Source organism: Elephas maximus, chromosome 9 (assembly GCF_024166365.1).
Source record: "Elephas maximus indicus isolate mEleMax1 chromosome 9, mEleMax1 primary haplotype, whole genome shotgun sequence".
In the NCBI taxonomy this organism is placed as follows: domain Eukaryota; kingdom Metazoa; phylum Chordata; class Mammalia; order Proboscidea; family Elephantidae; genus Elephas; species Elephas maximus.
In genome coordinates, this window is record NC_064827.1 from 67584254 (window position 1) to 67596573 (window position 12320).

Sequence of the window (12320 nt, forward strand, 5' to 3'; positions counted from 1 at the left end):
GGCTACCAAACCCCTGAGAATCATGGCCCACCCAAGTTGACACACAACCGTAATGATCACAGTCTACCCTTTGTCAACTTGGCACCTGTACACATCTCCTTAAACTATACATAATCTCTGAGTAAAGAAAATTTTAAAGTCATACTTGTGCCTAACATGATACAACAAATACACATACAACCGAATATGCAAAAGCCCTGTTTACATCTTATATTTTATAAATGAAGAAAAAAATATTTGATGCAGGCATATAAGGCAGCAATACTCATAACAATTACAGCCCTTGTTTCTACAACTGGTCACATGGTCATAACTTCTTCCACCAACGATTCTGTATTCCCTTTGTCCTCAAAAAGCACCTCAGGGCCTAGTGCTCAAAAGGGCTCAATTATAGATTGGATTGTTTTCCCTAAAATATATGTTGAAGTTCTGGCACTTGTGAATGTAATTTTTTTTTGGAAATAGAGTCTTTGACAATGTTATCAGTTAACTTAACATGAGGTCATACTGGTGTAGGATGTGTCCTAATGCAATGTAACCTATGTCCTTAGGAAAGAGGAGAAGAGACACAGAGACAGAGAGATGGAAAGAAGAATGCTATGTGACAATGGAGACAGAGACTGGAGTGATCTTTAAGCCAAGGAACACCAAAGATTTCTATCACCAGAAGCTAGGAGGGAGACATGGAACCACTTCTCTCTCGGAGCCCTTAGAAGGAATCAATACAGTCAATATCCTGATTTCAGACTCCTAGCCTCCAGGACTGTGAGACACTAAATTTCTGTTCTATAATCCACTCATTTATACTGCTTTGTTACAGCAGCCTGAGGGAACTAATACACGTCCCATGCTTGCTTAATGCTCTGTTGTTGCTGTCTTAAAATTCTTAATAATTTTGGGACACTTGTTAAAAACCGATAGTCATTGAATTGATTCTGACTCATATTGACCCTATAGGATGGAGTAGAACTCCTCTATAGGGTTTCAGCGAGTGGCTGGTGGATTTGAAAGCTGACTTTTTGAGTTGCAGCCAAGCTCTTAATCACTGTGCCACCAGGGCTTCTAAATTTTCATTTCATTCTGGGCAACACACATTTATGTAGCAGGTTCTGCATGCTATAGACTTGACCTCGCTGAACCCAGATGTGAGCCCACTGGATCTGCCTTCAGGACCTTGGTGGCAGTGAATGTGTGCATCATATCCGTGAGGGTTAGAAAACTGAAAATGGGCCAGGGCTGAGTTTCAGTCATCACTTAGAAAAGACTTGCCCAGTTTACCGAGGTCTGGAACAGAAATTCATGGTAAAATATTGCTTTAAAAAAGCCTTGGGTTGGAGCACTCGATGACGCATGATACCTAGACTCTATTAATGGATTTTTGGTAAAGTCATTTAACCTTCTGAGTTTTATTTTATTTACTTTTTTCTTTTAAGAAATTGGGTATATATATAAAAAAGGAGACTTCACCTTACTGAAGTAAGAATAAAAAGAAAGCAATAATATTGTAACTTATACTGTGTTATGGAAACCGTGGTGGAGTAGTGATTAAGAGCTATGGCTGCTAACCAAAAGATCCGCAGTTCGAATCCATCAGACATTCATTGGAAACTCTATGGGGCAGTTCTATTCTGTCCTATAGGGTGGCTATGAGTCAGTAATTGACTCGACAGCAGTGAGTTTTTTTTTTTTTTTTTTTTGAGTATAACATGGGTTATATAAAACTGTTATTTAAGGCAGTTCTTTGCTAACTTCCTGTGGCATATCAAGCTTGGGAGGTAATATAGCCATTAAGAGTATAGTACTTGGTGTCAAAGAAACATGAATCCCAGTCCATTCTCTGCCTCCAACAGCTGTGACTTTCAGTTAATGACCTGAGCAGTTTGAACCTTGTTCAGTTGATTCCTCTGCAAAATGGGGACACAACTTACTACTCAGCTAGGTTATTTATGAAGTAAAATGAGATGTTGTATTTAAAGTACTTGGTATAGTGCTAACTCATTAAAAAAAAAAAAAAAAAAAACCCTTGCCGTCGAGTTGATTCTGACTCATAGCAACACTATAGGACAGAGTAGAACTGCTCCACAGAGTTTCAAGGAGCACCTGGTGGATTGAACTGACCTTTAGATACCTATTGAATAATAGTCACATTATTAATAATAGATTGACACCTTTGATCTTGATTCATAAGTATTGGAATCTAGAGCCTCTGTATCCAGGCGGCTTGTTCCTGGGCTCTGAAATATTTCCCAGAATTTATAGGAGGATTGGTAACTATTTTGAGTAGGTGCTGGGGAGAGGGAGGAAGCATTTGCTTCTACCAAGTAGGAGCCATCCTCTTGTCGGATCCAGGATTTTGCCCAGCAAGACCTGCTATGCATATTCACAGCATCCAACAGCTTGCTCTGTCATGCCTAGAAGATGAATTATTGCATAGGCCCCCAAGGTTTCACTCACAAGCTGTCCTTTCCTATACCAAACCCTGACTGGTACTGTGGCAGGAGGTATGGGGGGTGATTAGGGTTGGGGGGAGGCTGGGATAGAAACAGATGGTGGTTTGGCAGAGTGATTAAAACATTAGATATCTGCTTTAATGAATTGCCCACCCAGCAGATAAAATATTGCAATAGTCAGTCCTAGTCTACTCAGCCAGTAATTACAGTCTTATTTACAGAGTGTGTTTGTTACTGGTAAAGCCATGCATTTTCCAATGTCCCTTTGAATGTCATTGGTGTAGAATTATAAGTGTGGGGATGAGACATTTAGATAAGCAAAAAGAAATAGATTAAACAGCTCCCTTCCAAGCTTGAACCAATCTGGAAGATCCACTGAGAAATCAAGTTTTCTGTGTGATTTTTGGTGAGTCACTTAACCTCTCTGGGTTTCTTTTCTCTGTTTAGAAAATACAGCCAACAATTTAATCTCCTAGCTACCTCCTGGTTAAATGGTGATGAAGAGATGAGGTTCAGATTATAATTTACTTTGGAAGAAAATACTATGGTAACCATTAAATTGTGTTGTAAAATGACCAGCAGGAAACCAAAACAATCAGATACGCAACTATGGACCTTAGGATCAGAATGACTTTATACATTTGGGAGCTAATATTTCTACCTGTGAATTAGGAACTATTACGTGTAATAATGATTTAATGCCCTCCACTTAGCAGGAGGACAAAAGAAACCTGCTGACATTTCCCTGCCTGCAAAAACTAATTTGGAGTTGTGCATTAATTAACTGCATTGATGCAGAACAAACCAATCAGAATTAGGAATCCCTGGTTAATGCTAATCTCCCTGATTCAGTGGCCAAGGTAATTCTCCCTGGGTTTGTGTGTTTCTACCTTTTCTTTCTTTTACAGGCACACTAACCTTAGAATGATCAAATTGTCAATAAACACGAGATCTAAAGCCCCTAGTATTTCTTCCATGAATCTCACTTTCTTTACCTATAAAATGGGGGTTACTGCGCATATCCCAAGATTATTGGGGAATGGAGTGAAATGAGTGTGAAAGTAGCTGGTAAATTAAAAAGCACTGTAACAATGCTGGTCATCTTGCCGTTTTGTTATTAAAAGTATCATCAGATTTTCTTTTTGTGAATTTCAGAAGAGGTAGAGTGAAAGCAAAGGATTAGCAAATATGTTAATATCTGAAGGTATATATTTGAACATGACTTCATAATAAGGTAAAAAAAACAACAGTTATTAAGCGATAACTCAATCTTCTAAATGGTAGTGCTGTCCCACCTTGGCGAATCTTGATTCTTCATGAGGAATATTGAAGTTAATGGCTTAACAATAATAGCTAAGGTGCAAAAGTTTTCAATAACCTACTTTTTATGATCAGTTAGATTGAAGTTTATACATTATTTTGTCACTCACTTAAATTCTAATGTGGTTTCTTGAGTGGGTGAGAAAGAAGTGGATTTATAGCTAACTGGGTGGCAATTTCACACAACCTTGAGTAAGACCAGAGAATGTGTTGCCTATTAAGACTGAGAACACATGATCTAGTCAGTTAAGTGAGTTATGTAACTTTGAAGATTATTATTTTCAATTAGAACACTATAAAAATCTTAATGGGCCTATTAGACTGATAAGCAGGTTTTTTCTGAGAATAGTTTTGATGTTATCTTGTGAATGACAATAGCTTGAGAACAAAGATAACTTTTAAGTCACAAATCACAATGCCCTAAGTTAGTCCCAAATGCTATTTAGGATACATTTTGGAAGCTCAATATTTAGACATATAAGCTTCACAAAGTTTGAATAAAAAGGGCTGGAAGGAAGGAAGGAAGGTGGGAGGAAGGGAAGGAGGGAGGGAGGGAAGGAGGGAGAGAAGAAGAGAGGGAGGGAGGGAGGAAGGAAGGAAAAAAGAACGCCTAAACACACCAACACACACACACACACATACACAAAAAAAAACTCTCACAAAACACCAAATTTAAGTCAAAGCCTGGAAATCACTCCTTAGTTCCTAACATAATTAGCTGTGTGTCCTGAAGTTAGTAATTCATTACTCAAATTCATTATTTCTGAGCCTTAGTGCTCTCAAGCATGAAAGTTAAACTACATAAAAAAATGATCAACGTTTTGGTGCAAATATTAGGATTTGGAACATTATAAAAAAACGTAATTGTGTACTATTGTCAACACCAGAGGAAACCCTGGTGGCGTAGCAGTTAAGTGTCAACACCAGAGGAAACCCTGGTGGCGTAGCGGTTAAGTTCGAATCCACCAGGCGCTCCTTGGAAACTCTATCCAGCAGTTCTACTCTGTCTTATAGGGTCGCTATGAGTCGGAATCGACTCGATGGCAGTGGGCGTTTTTGGGTCAACACCAGTAGTATCAGTACTCTTTCAGTGATATGTTTTCAATGAATTGAGTTTAACTCAGAGCAGCAATGTGGGAATGAAGGGCATTATGGGGAAACTAGCTTTGATAGTCACTGGCTGAGGTGGCAGTTTAAGGTGAAGATACATTGTCTGGTCCTGATTCTTCAGAGGTGGAATTCAAAGTGTGTTTACTTATTGTTGTTAGTTGGCATCAACCTGGCTTGGACTCATGAAGACCTATGTATAACAGAATAAAATGTTGCCCAGTCCTGCACCATCTTCTCTTCACGACCATTAGTATGTTTGAGTCTATTGTTTTGGCTCTAGGCATCTCTTATTTTAGGTGATCCTCATCTTTTCTTAAAGTACAAATGCTGTCAAAAGTTCTGTTAAGGAATAAGTCTTTAGCAGGACAGGGCCTATTTTCTTGTCTTTTCTGGAAAGGAAGTAGATTGGCCTATTGTGGTTGTTGATATTGTCTTGTTTCATCTTAAGTCCCAAGAAGAGGGGATATGGTTTAATTGATATCAGTCCAGTTGTAATGTCATCGTCTGGGGCCTGTGGCCTATATAATATTTTTGATTAATAATACATTTTCACCAAAATAAATTAGTTTTCTGAGCCCTTGGCCTTTGATTCTATTTTTAAGGAAGGAAAAATCAAGTGCTGACAAATGCTCATGTTTATTTATGGTCATCCCAACATCTAAGATTAGATAATTATAAATAGAACTTTGAGAATATTCCCAGTATCTGTTTAGAATGTCCTCCCCACCTTTGTTCAAACGGAAAATTCCTACTCTGCATTCAGAAATACCCTTAGATATTTTCTTCTCTTTAAAAAGTTTTCACAGATGTTTGCCCAGCCAGACAATAACTTCCTTCTGTGTGTCATAATTCTGTTATATGCTTACTATAATTTGGTTTAATTGTCTGTTAATATAACTGTCTTCTCTACCAGACTATAAGCTCCCTGAGGCATGAGCCATAATTTAATTATCTCTTTTTCCTCAGTGTCTACGACACTACATGTAACATAATAGATTCCCAAGTAAATTTTCAAAGTAAATTTATGAAATTGAGTCTGGATTTTTATTAAGTCTCCAAAATGTCTCACCTTAGCACATCTGCTAGCTGTCAATCACAGGACAGTGGTATTTGGGGGCAGAGACAAATAACAGACCTAAATGGAGAAATTCAAACATTTAATATTGGCTGCAATATCTTCTGATATTGAAACGGAAAAACTGAAACCAGAACTTAAACTGAAAATACAATTAGCTTACTCTAGCCACAGATTTAAAAATTAACTAATATCATTTCTAATTTTTCCAGGAGGAAAAACCTAATCTTGCAAATCATGTGTATTGAACAATGTTCACTATGTCAGAGAAAGGCAGGAAATAAGAATAACAGGGGTGTTAAAAAAAAAAAAAAGTACAGTTATGTAAGAATTTCCCAGCATTTTTCATCATCAAGACTGATATAATAACATTTTTAAAAGGGGTCCCCAGGTCAAACTGGCTTGTGAAACACTAAATATAGTGTAGTAACCTCTTAGAGAATATCAATACACATCCAAGATTCAGCAGAGTCTTGTATTTCCTAAACATTTCTTACAGCTAATTTAGTTTTTCAAGTAGTAGACCAAGGAGCTTTATCAGCATAATTTAATGATGAGAATAATCACGACCAAAATGAGTAAAGTAACCTGCGCATTGATATTCATGCTGTTGAGGCACAGAGGTAACTGAATACACACACACACACACACACACACACACACACGTGTTCGTGTGCATGAATATGTATATGTATATAAAATCCAAATCCCCTTGTTATGGAAGATGTGACTCCTGGATTAAATAAACCTGGAGGATTTATGATGTTTCTGTGTAAACAATAAGGCTGATAAATGGAAGCATTTCCATAGGTCTAAGGTGATGTTCTTCTCAAGTACGTTCCCAAAATCTGTAAAAATAAGCTTTGAAAATAAAGCATACAGCCATCAGTTCTTGCAAATGCACACGCAATGCAAACCCTTCCAGGGTGCCAGCCCCATGAGTGTAGAGCTCATCCTCCTCTATCTTTAGGACCTATCACAGCACTGGTACTTAAGAGCAACTCAATAAATATTTGTGGAAAGAATCAAAACATACATTAGGGCCATTACGTTCTGTGGTCATAAAGTTGCCCACTTAACCACCAGACCAAAACTTAATTATATGCCAAGGCCCAGCTCCAAAAATCACATTTCCCCTTTCAGCACTGTGGGAGGAACCAATAAATATCTTCTGCGTGACGAAAAGACTAATAAAAAATGATTATGAATGCCGTTTTCTGAGCCACCTTTATGTGCCACATTTTCTAAACAGAGTCATTCCAATTCTTCCAACAATCCTTGAAAAAAAAATACCGTTTTCTGAGCCACCTTTATGTGCCACATTTTCTAAACAGAGTCATTCCAATTCTTTCAACAATCCTTGAAGCAGACCTTATTTCCCCTGTTCTCCATCTGAAGACACAGAGGCCAGCACAGAAAATCATATGCCCAGGCTCGTATAGCTAATAATTGATGGATCCAGAATTGGAAAACGGGTTCTCTGTTCACAGACTGTGTTTCCCAGCTCTGGCATGCTGCTTCCCACATTTTAAGAAAGGCTGCACTACACTAATTTAAATAGGCATCATTTGCATTATTGAGCAGCTGTGTGGCTTTCCAAATTGACTTGCTTTCCAAACTGCATGGGAAATAATATCTAATCCATATTAATTATAAATACATAACCCCATGTTTTAAACACAGGGTAATTGACGAGTAGTGCTGAGCTAAATTTTTAGTACGTGATAAAGGTTAAAACCTTTGGCAGGCAAGCACATCTCAGCAAAAGCTCAATATTAATATTGTGGTATTTTAAGTCTTGAAGGGACCTTAGAAATATTTGGTTCAATATTTTTTAATGAGAGTGCTATTTGCATTTTAGGCAAGAATGATCTTTGTTGTGCAGGCCTGTCTAGAAAAGAGCTGAATATTTAGCATCTCTGCCTCTCCCTCAGCACAAGGCCCGTTGTGCTCCTGTCATTGGGACATCAGAAATACTACCACACCTTTTAAAGCCCTCCCATGCATTTTAAATGCCTTTTTAGGGGAAAGAGGTGCCACCAGCTAAGGCCTGCTGATTGCCTAAATCCAACTTATATGGAACCTCTGGGGGGAGAGCTTATGACTTACTCAAGATCACACAGTAAGTAAAAAGCAGAACTGGGGTGGTTCTAAAAGGTAATGGCAATACCTACCATTTACTGAGGGCTTTTGTGCCAGGCCCCACTCTCCGGGATTTACATACACTATCTCCTTTGTTCCTTACAAAGACACAATGAGCACGTATTACACTGACATAGTGATTTAGAGCATGGACTCTGGAGTCAGATGGCCCAGGTTTGAACATTGCCTCTACTACTTACTAGATGTGTAAATGAGTGAGTTGATTTCTCTGTCTCATCTTCTTTATAAAATGAGGATAATAAGAGTGCCAATCTCCTAGGGTTGTTAAAAGAAAGAAAAATTCCTTTAGGAGGACTAAATTATTCTATCATAAAAAGTGCTTACGTTATAATCTAGCCCAGGGTCAATGTATCATGCATTCCAGCCACCTTTATTATTATTATTCTCATTTTATAAATGAAGAAACTGAGGCTGAGGGAGTTAAACAACTTGTTCAAGGTCACTCAGCTACTGAATGTAGTGAAGGGTGGAATCTGAGTTGAAATTCATAGCTGGATCTGTTTTTCTTTCCATGATGTACCATTCCCTCTCTAATGAGACAGAGCGTTAGTGGCTGTGGAGTTGGCTGCCCTCTTCCCATCATCGTGACCCCGTGTACAACAGAACGAAATGCTGCCTAGTCCTGCACCATCCACATGATGGGTTGCAGATCTGACCATTGTGATCCATAGCATTTTCATGTGCTGATTTTTGGGACTAAATCATCAGGCCTTTCTTCCTAGTCTATCTTTCTCTGGAAGTTTTGCTGATACCTATTCAGCATCAGAGCAACACTCATGGAATATGAAAATTCTACCACTGTACCACCAATGACAATGAGATAGAGCATAGGAGCCTTAAAGTGCATAAATGTGACCTCTGATAACTCCTCTATCATTTTAGATACACTGTATTAGAAGACACTGAGAATAAAGAAGAAGTGTAAGAAAGATCTCCTTCCATCTTGCGTTTATATTCTGGTTGGAGAAGCAATAAGAAACAATATTCTTATTAAAAGTATATAAGTGTTCAAATAGCAGAAAAGATGGCAACAACCTAGATGCTCATCAACAGATGAGTGGATAAACTATTGTACATTCACACAATGGAGAACTATGCAATGATAAAGAGCAATGATTAATCTGCGAAGCACCTCACAACATGGATGAATCTGGAGGGCACAGCACTAAGTGAAATAAGCCAATCACAAAAGGACAGATATTGTATAAGATCACTACTATAAAAACTCATGAAAAGGTTAACACACAAAAAGAAACAATCTTTGATGGTTATGAGGAAGGGGAGTGGTGGGGATAGAAAAAAACTAAATAGACGATAGATAAGTGGTAACTTTGGTGAATGGTAAGACAGTACACAATACTGGGGAAGCCAGTACAACTTGTACAGGGCAAGGTCATGGAAGCTCCACAGACACATCCAAACTCCCTGAGGGACAGAATTACTGGGCTGAGGGCTGTGGGGACCATGGTCTTGGGAAACATCTACCTCAATTGGCATAACATAGTTTATAAAGAAAATGTCCTACATTCTACGTCATTGAGTAGCATCTGGGGTCTTAAAAGCCTGTGAGCAGCCATCTAAGATACTCTACTGGTCTCACTCCTTTGGGAGCAAGGAAGAATGAAGAAAACTAAAGACACAAGGGAAAGATTAGTCCAAAGGACTAATGGACCACAACTACCACGGCCTCCACCAGCCTGAGTCCGGTTTAGCTAGATGGTGTCCAGCTACCACCACTGACTGTTCTGACAAGGATCAGGATAGAGGATCTCAGACAGAATGGTAGAAAAATGTGGAACAAAATTCTAACTCACAAAAAAAGACCAGAATTACTGGCCTGACAGAGACTAGAGAAACCCCAAGAGTATGACCCCCAGGCACCCTTTTAGCTCAGTAATGAAGTCACTCCTGAGGTTCACCCTTCAGCCAAGAAGATTAGACAGGTCCATAAAACAAAGTGAGACTAAAGGGACACACCAGGCCAGGGGCAAGGACTAGAAGGCAGGAGGGAACAGAAAAGCTGGTAATAAGGAACCCAAGGTTGAGAAGGGAGAGTGTTGACATGTCGTGGGATTGTTGACCAATGTCATAAAACAATATATGTACTAGTTGTTTAATGAGAAGGTAGGTTGTTCTGTAAACTTTCATCTAAAGAACAATAAAGAAAAAAGTATGTAAGTGTTCATCTGATGAAGCAGGTGATTTTGAGGTAGCTGTTGAGATGATGGAGCCTCTGGGTGGTACAAACGGTTAATGAGCTAGGCTGCTAACCTAAAGGTTGTAGGTGTGAGTCCATCCAGAGGCACCTAGGAAGAAAGTCGTGGAAACCTGCTTCCAAAAAATCAGCCACTGAGAACCCTACAGAGCAGAGTTTTACTCTAGCACATACGGGGTCTTCATGAGTCGGAGTTGATTTGAAGGCAATTGGTGATAGTGATGGTGACTGAGATGACAGAGAGGTCAGAGAAGCCTTGCCAAAAAAAAGCTGGAATCTTATCTGAGCCTGGAAATATGGGAAATAGCTATATTCATGAAAAAATGGAAGAGATATTAGATAAAAAATGAGAACAAAGGCATTTAAAATGAGTGTATTGCAAGATAGTTGTGTGTGTGTGCGTGATGGAGGGGCAATGAAAAAACAAAAATGTGATTGGAGAATGTGACATAAAACAGGTTTGGTCTGACTCAAGGGACTTTCATTTGCTTCCTTGGAGGGAGCAGTTTATCCATTCATGGCCGTTTAACCATAATCCCAGGGATAATAAATGAAGAGTGAAAGTAATCCCAAGATACTGAAAAGGCACTAATAGTTTTAAGTTTTATAAACTGGTATATTGGGGATATGTTCATGTTCAAAGGGTCAGATTATTTTGCAGAAGAAAAAAAAACAAAAGAGCAATGTTAGAGGGAGATGTAATGAAAGACCTGGAATACTGTAGCTATGGAAAAGTAAAATAATTTGGAGGGACTGGACAATGGGATGGAGAGGGGTGCTGGTGAGGAGTGGGCTTCTTGGATCAGGTGAACACTTGAGACTATGTTGGCATCTCCTGCCTGGAGCGGAGATGAGAGTATAGAGGTGGTTAGAAGCTGGAGAATTGGATATGAAAAGAGAGAGTGGAGGGAGGGAGCGGGCTGTCTCATTAGGGGGAACGCAACTGGGAGTATGTAGCAAGGTGTATGTAAGTTTTTGTGTGAGAAACTGACTCTATTTGTAAACTTTCACTTAAAGCACAATAAAAATTAAAAAAAAATTGGATGGATTAGATCAGAAAAAGGAGGGTTTAGAATATAAGAAGGTAGGGAATGGGAAGTGGAGGGACACTGATGAAGCATAATGTCCACCATATATTTTTTTGTGCATAACACAGTCGAAGGCAATATTGAGTATATAGAGATGATGTAGATGTGGTCTCTATTCTTAAATTTACAGTCTTCTAGAGCCTATATAAAGAATGTAAATAAGTAACTTTAGTAAGAATTAAGAAATGGTAAGTCCTCTGGTAGCTTAATGGAGAGAGAAATTGCTGCCCGTTTGAAGGAGCAGGGTGGGGCATTTCCCCATTGACGTTATAGAAGCAGCATGCATTAGAAGACATGAGCTATGTATTTGTACCCTGGTTCTACCCTTTAGCAGCTCCTTGACATTGAGCCAATTGTTCCTTTTCTCTAGCAACAGTTAAGTGCTCGGCTTCTAATCTAAAGGTTGGCAGTTCAAATCCACCCACGGGGGGGGGGAATCTGGAGATCTGCTCCTATAAAGATCACAGCCTAGAAAAACCCTGGGGACAATTTTACTCTTTCATATGGGGTCACTATAAGCCAAAAATCGACTCGTCATTAGTTGCAATGGACTCCTGGCAACCCCACATACAACAGAACAAAATGTTGCCCCATCCTACACCGTCTTCATAACTGCTGGTATACTCAGGTCCATGATTGTGGTCACTGTGTATTTCAAGTGTCTTTCAACCTTGGGGACTCATCTTCCAGCACTATAAAGAACAATATTCTTTTGTGATCCAGAGGGTTTTCATTAGCTAACTTTCGGAAGTAGATCACCAGGCCTTTATTCTTTGTCCTTCTAAGTCTGGAAGCTCTGCTGAAACTTGTCCACCATGGGTGACCCTCTGGTATTTGAAATACTGGTGGCGTAGTTTCTAGCATCATAGCAACATGCAAACCAGCACAGTAAGATAAAC